We start from the raw sequence: 7,861 nt of genomic DNA, 5'->3' as shown, positions 1-7,861 counted from the left end.
CATTCAACACATTTTTATTAAGCTTCTAAGAGATGCTAGTTCATTCATGCACTGGATCCTATCCCCTCCGGTACATTCAAGACTTTGCTCTTCCAATTGTCTTTTCTCTCTCTCTCACACTTCAGATTTTCCCCTCTCTGCTGGAGCACTCCCATCAGCACCCAAACATGTTTTAGATAATATCTTTCATCTGATAAAAACAAAAGGCTTGCATCAAGTTTGCATCTAGCTGTAGCCCCACTTCTCTGTTCTGCTTTGTTGAAATGCCTTTAAATTAAAAAAAAAAAAAAAGCCTATAAATGACATGCCTGTGCTGATGTCTTACTTCCTTACCTCCCAGTCCCTCCTTAATCCCCTCCAGTTCAATTCCCCTTTCATCTTCATCATTCCCTACAACCATCCTCATGCAGTCACCAATGGCTACCTCTTGGTCAATTCTTGGCTCTCCTCTTTTGTGACCTCTCAGACTCACTGGACATGGCTTATCACTTCTTCCTTCATGAAAGACTGCTCTGAATTTTTACAAGCCTATTTGCTGTCTTATCAGAAAGTTTTTATTTTGAAAAAAAAAAGTTTTTATTTTGGGGATGCCTGGTGGCTCAGTCAGTTAAATGTCTGATGGTTCATTTCAGCTCAGGTCATGACGTCAGGGTTGTGAGACTGGGTGCCACGTTGGGCTCTGCACACAGTGTAGAGTCGGCTTGAGATTCTCTCTGTCCTTTTTCCTGCCCTTCCCCTTCACTTGCACACACACTCTCTCTAAAATAAATAAATAAGGCTTTAAAAAAAAGAATTTTTAAAAATTTTTATGAAAGTTATACATGTCACATCTTTTCACCATTGTTCCCTGCTCTCCCACAGTTCATATCTCATTCATTTTTACGTTCTCTTTGGTCGTAGAGCACAATGTCTAGTATGAGGAAAATCTTATGAATTTATATGGAGTTACTTCGTATATAATAAAAAATGCAGATGTATTTTAAAAAATAGATGAATTGGCCAGGAAATTTTTAGAATTGTTCTATCAAGGGTGTAGGAGCAGATAGAATGGAGGGAAAAGAGATGAGGAAAGGTTTAAGTATACCTTTTATATAGTTTCAACTTTTGAACTTCCTAAATGTTTTACATATTCAAAAATAACCTCAAGTGTATAATAAATAAACCCTAATATTAGATAAAAAAGAAACAAATGAATATAAGTATATAACAAATTGATAACTTGGGAAAGAAAAAATAACTTCAATTAACTTTTGAACACAGCACTTATTTCTTATTTTTAGTGGAGTATACTCTGAGAACAAAGAATAGTGAAGAAATTTTGGGCTTATAGTAGGTTTATGATAAATAGTAGTATTGGTATTGGTGATATAATTTTGAAATAATTTTGTGTATATTATGGGTTAGATCAGGTTAATAAATAGGGGTGCCTGGCTGGTTCACTCGGTAAAACATGCAGCTCTTGATCTCAGGGTGGTGAGTTCAAGCCCCATGTTTGGCATAAAAGCTTACTTTAAAAAAAAGTTAATGAATACATTAATGTTTTTTATGAGCCAGAGTTTTCACCATGGGTGAAGAGAGCGATACAAACATGGAATGGGGGAAAACCTTGTGCTGTTGGATTTGAATGGAAGATATTGAAAAAACATGTGTGTGTGTGTGTGTGTGTGTGTGTGTTCTAGTATGTACACTGAAAAGACCTAGAAACAAGGAGACACACTTGTAGAGAGGAGCATACCTAGAGCTCAGATCATGATTTCTGAATACCATTCTTCCCTGAAAAAGAAACGATACTTTGGGGAAATGAGTGATTCCATGTCAAGGACAGAGAAAATATAACATAAGCCTGGAAATTTCTGTTGTGTCAGACAGTAAGAAAAAGCTCAAAGACTAATGGGGTCATGTCAAAAAGCACAGCTCGAAGGGGCTCCCAGAGCCCAAATCTGACAATGTGAGCATCAAAAATCACGGCAGTAGTGGGTGGTAATCACTGGATACAGAAATTTATGAGGATATTATGATAATAAATAAATAAATAAGAAAGAGAAAGGGGAAAGAGAAAAGAAAGCTTTTCTCTATAGAATTCCAGATAATAAATTTAAAGCCAATTATAAAATCATTTTGAAATCTCTGATCTAATAATTGTGTGAAAGGGTGTTAGGAAACAATATTCACATGGTCTCAACAGTATCATTCATCATAGATTAATTATTAATTCCAAAGGGGAAAAGTATCTTTCTGAGATATCTGGCCAACAACCTTAACCAAGTGATCAAATTTTGTATTGTGAATAGTGAGGAACCCAGTATAAACCCAGCATTATGTTCCTCTTGATATGATGTAACAAGAAGTACACAATGTTACCTACGGAATGTTTTTGCCAAAATCCTTTGGTCTGGATCTAATCATAATGAAATAGCTAATCCAGAACAAGAAACCTGGACTTTTAAAGAAAATCAGTATCTTAAAGAGTAAAAATAAGGCAAGGAGACTGTTTTAAAATAAAAGAGTCTTGGGACATATGGGTGGCTTAGTGGTTGAGTGTCTGCCTTCTCCTCAGGGTGTGATCCTAGGGTCCTGGAATCGAGTTCACATCGGGCTTCCTGCATGGAGTCTGCTTCTCCCTCTGCCTATGTCTCTGCCTCTCTCTGTGTGTGTCTCATGAATAAATAAATAAATCTTTAAAAAAATAAAAGAAAACATTCTTTTAAAGAGATGTGGCAGTTAAAGAGACTACTGTAAACAATTTTTCAGAGACAGGGAAATTTGCATATGGGCTCTATACTAGATATATTATTGAACTAAAATTAATTTTCTGTGAGGAAGGGGAAATAGGAAATTGTTTCATTTTGCAAGATGAAAGAGTTTTGGAGATCTGTTGTACAACAATGTAGATATAGTCAACACTACTGAACTGTACACTTAGAAATGATTAAAATGGTAAATTTTATGTTTTTTACAGTAATTAAAAAATGTTAAATCCTTAAATGGCCTACATAAGGACATATATAAGAAAATACATGTTGAAATATTTAGGGATCAAATGTCAGGCTATCTGCAACTTTCTTTCAAGTGGTTCAGTGGGAAAAAAAATGTGTGTGTTCTTGGGTATGTGTGTTGAAAGAAAGATGAGTAAGCAGTAAAATGTTAACAAATGTTGAATCTAGATGATGACTATCCAGATGTTTATTATTCTACTCTGCCCGCTTTTCTATAAATTTGAAAACTGTCTAACTAAATATTTGGGGGGAAAAAAGGCAATTACTCAAAACTGTATCCTGTTTTGATTTCCATTTCTTTCATAAGTCAGGTTGAATATTTTTCCTTGTGTTGATTTACCAATCCTCATTTTAATTATGTGACAGGTCTGATATGACCCTTTATTCTTCAGTGAAGTCTTAATTATTTCTTGCCTACTTACATAAGCACTTTGTGGATATAGACATTAAAACCCTAAGCCATATAACTACAAATATCTTTTTCTCAGACTATTTTCCTTTAATGTTAGAGATCCTGAGTCTAGTCTGCGTCCTCTTCTCTCTGTGCTTTTCTCTGAGTAATCTTACTTAGTCCCACAGCTATATAGATCATGTATATGCTAATGATTTCTAATTTTAGATCTATAACCATGAGCTTTCCAGTGTTTTCCAGCAACACCCCAAGGACAATACCAGACATTGGTTTTTAAATACCACTTCCAACTAAAAGAAACCAAGGTTCCTTGGAGAAATTGGCGATTCCATGGAAAAAGTAGGGAAAGCCTAGAAAATCTTGTATCAGAAAGCAAGGAAGGATTCAAAGAACAATGGAAACCTGTCAAAAGGACACAAGAACCAATTATGGCTGATTCTAAGACAATTAGAGCATCAAATAAATAATGATAGCAATGGCATAAAATAAGACTACATGAGTCTACACGATATAAATCAGGAACTGGCTTTTTCTGTAAAGGGCCTTATAATAGATTTTTAGGTTTGATGAGTCATGCAGTCTCTGACACAACTGTTCAATTCTGCCACTGTAGCACAAAAGGAGCCGTAGATAATACATAAATGAATGAATGGCTGTATTCCAATAAAACTTTATTTACAAGAATAGACAGCAGACTGGATATGGCCCATGGGTCACAGTTCTCCTACCTCTGCATCTAAATAAATGAATAAATAAACAGAAGGGAAAGCTCTCATCACAATAAAATGTCAACTAGTAAACACAGAAGGAATAATGGAGTTAAAAATCTCAATGTGGCAACCATCATAGTAATAATTAATTCAGGCAAAAAACATCAATAGATGCTAAAGATAGTGCCTGAAAGAAAGAAAAGAAATAGATTATTTATAAAGTTGCAAAGTAGTTCCATATAAAGTTAATTACAAAGGTAAGAGGAATATCTTTACAGTGAGAAATCTGCAGACACAAGTAATGGGACACATGGACCTCATTTGCCACCTGATAGGATGCACTGAGGAAAACACAGCATCATTCCTCTGATATTCCTGCCAAAGATTTATAATTTGGGTCTAAACATGAGGAAATGTTAGACAAGTGTAAGAGAAGGACACTAAGAGTGAGTTAGAGTGATGTGGGGGTTGATCAAGGAGAAAGATACACTCACAGGGTGGTGTAGCACACAAGCTTTATTGGATAACACTTTGACAGATTTTCATGTGAGGGAAGTCCCTCATGGAATGATGCTGTCCACAGGCTACCCTGTGGGGACCACTATCTAGAAGGGGAGGAGAACAAGGGAACTCCCAGGAAGAGGGGCATTAGAGGGGGGCTTAATGTTTAGGAGTGTTGCATGATTGGGTATCTCTCAGTCAGAGAGCTCTGAAGAAGAGCAGTAGCCTGGGGTCTTTTATATCTACAGAGTTTATATTATTTATGGTTGGCAGATGTTGAGTCTAATTTCCCAGGGCATGCAAAGTAGGCTGTCTACATAGCTAAAATCCTGCTTATTTGAAGCTATGTTGAAAGAGCTGGATATGTAAATATTTGAGTTTGGCATCAGTGGGCTTTTGAAGTTCCAGCCTGCTATGTCCTTAAAACATAGGACGTATGGTGGAAAGTTTTGGGAATTGTGCCAGGGCCAATCTTGGGGATGGACACTGCTTTTGGAGTGCAGTAAGATTACAGTGGTGGAAACATTTTGATCAGAAAAAAACAAACTTCCCTAGAGACACCATGGATACAATAGATTCTTGTGTGACAAAGTATTTTTTAAAAGACAGAACATGTATTTTCTTCTCTTCAAGTTCTAATTTTTAGATGCAATAGTACTTATGAATTAGTGTGGGTTGCAGCAATTGCTCATAGTAGCTGAAGAATATTTTTCAATTTGGTATAATTCACATTACTCTTAAATCTGTATGTATATGCATATTTATCTGTGTATATGTGTATCTGTATGCATGTATATGAAACTTAAATCTAAAATACATGAAGCATGATATTGATTCCCTGCATTAGCAGTTAGACATTTTTGAATGCTAACATTGCAAATTATGATTTAAAAATATTAAATAATATTTCATTGATTCTTCAAGAAATTCTTGAAGATCTGATTTCAAGAAATTAAACAAAATTTAGTTCATTTAAATCTTATTACTTAAAAATTGATATTTGTTAACAGAAGGCATGTAGCCTTCTGATTTAATAGATAATTAATGAGAGTAACTTATTTGCAGTATTATAAATAATTTTGATTTTTTGCATCTTATATTTACTTTACATTTTGATGAAAATATATACAAATTTTGACCACTTTGAATATGCTTATATTTTACTTTTTAATACATTAAATCTTTACTATTGATGGAACATGAATTAAGAAAACTTCTTTTTTTTAAAGATTTTATTTATTTATTCATGAGAGAGACAGAGAGAGAGAGGCAGAGACACAGGCAGAGGGAGAAGCAGGATCCTCTCAAGGAGCCCCATGTGAGACTCAATCCTGGATGCCGGGATCATACCCTGAGCCTAAGGCAGATGCTCAACTGCTGAGTTACCTAAGCATCCTGAATTAAGAGGACTCTTAAGTATTAAACATCATTAGTGATTTTGCTAAAGTAAAGGCACAAATAAACTATGGAATAAATACATAATACCTTATAAATTAGTTAGCTCTTTATTTTATTCATCCAAATATTTCTGGCACATCCACAAAATGTCTAGACTTATGCAATAATATTTAAAACTAGTATCCTTGATGCTTTATCAATTTTCAGTCATATTAAAAACATAGATTTACATATATTTTTTATTGTCATTATGGCATTTAATTTGTCAAGGTCAGTAGACAGAATATATTTTGTTTTATAGTTTGTCATCTTGAATTATAAATTCTGATTATTTAGACAGTGATATATGAGCCGCCATTTGTAATATTGATCCATGCTCCACAATTGCTAGGGTCTGGCCTGGGTTGAGGAACACTTTGTATTCTACTGACTTTAGGAAAACAAAGAATAAAGAGCATTATCCCAGTGGGGCAATAATTGACATAAGGTTAAATCTGTATATGTTCTGTCTCTTTTTATAATAAATTATAATTTTTGTCTCTTACATTTTCTGAGAAGGTTAAGAAAATCTTTGAGGTATTCAAGTAGACTGCAAAAGGTTTTTGTGAATCTCTCAGCACTATCACCTTTAACCATGAGCCTATAGCATCCACAAAGCTTGTAAAATGTGCTTGTTATAGAAGATGGTATCTATTAGAGTATATCTGAACACTGAGTTGCTTACTTGAACTGTACACAAACTCACTCTGTGGTGTCATTATCTGAAAAAGAAAATATAAGAGGAAGCATTGGTCGGGGGGAAAGAGGACTGGTTAAGGTGAAGTAAATTCATTTTGTGCTTTTTGAATTTTAGGACATATGAAAGCCCGATGGTGGTTGCTTTTCTTAAGCTTATGAAGGGAGTGGGAGGGGGAGATTTAAATTTAGGACCTGGCTGAATTCAAGAGATGAAGGCCAGGCATTAGTGCAGGGAGAGACGGTAGGGTTAAAAGAGGAAGAGTCCAAGGCTCGAGGCCTAAAGGCAACTCTAAGAAGTAGAGGAATGAATAGGAGAAGAGCTGGCAAAGCAGGCCAAGAAAACACAGAAGAGAAAGAAAACCCAGGGAAATAGGGTGTTGCAGAGGCAAAGAAGAGGAGTTTCATAAAAGAGTGATCAATCATTTTGGCTGTGACCATGTGCCAAGGAGAATGGGGGCTGAAAATAAGCTCCTGCAGGATGGAATGAGAGGGGATGGGAAATGGTAGTTTCAAGGGCTGGTGGAAACAGAAGCAAGATTGCAATGGTTGAGGGTGAAGGTATTAATAAGTGGTATATCACTTTTTAAGAGGGTGACGATGAAATGGAGGAAGCCTGAGTGGGGAGCACAATACAGGGAAGGGGGAACTCCTTTCTCTCCCTCTCCCCTGACCTCCCTTCCTCCCTTCCTTCTTTCCTTCTTAGGGTGAGGAAGCTTTAGGCAAGTTTGTAGACTACAGAGTGGAGAAGAATAGGACTAAAGATACAAGAGGGAATATAATCAATGCCTTGAAATTCTGAAAGAGGCAGGAGGGATGAGATAAAAAAAGCTAGGGGAGTTAATTTATCTGACAACAGAATTGCGAAATGTCTTCTTTTGAGGCAGGAAGCAGAAGTAGAAAGGATGATTAAAGAAAGATATGTTTGGTGATGTAGAGGATGAAAGCAGAAGCTTGTTCCCAAGGGGTGGCTTCCACTTCTTGAGAAATGTTAGAAGCTCAAAATGTCAGATGCCTAATTTCCTAGCCTCCCTGCAGCCAGGGTATCAGGACATGTAGTAGGTGCTGCCCATCAGGCACACCTCTTGCCACTTCCCTTAGACCCAGGT

This window comes from Nyctereutes procyonoides, unplaced genomic scaffold, assembly GCF_905146905.1.
Source record: "Nyctereutes procyonoides isolate TBG_1078 unplaced genomic scaffold, NYPRO_anot_genome, whole genome shotgun sequence".
NCBI lineage: Eukaryota > Metazoa > Chordata > Mammalia > Carnivora > Canidae > Nyctereutes > Nyctereutes procyonoides.
This window is presented reverse-complemented; position numbering follows the sequence as displayed.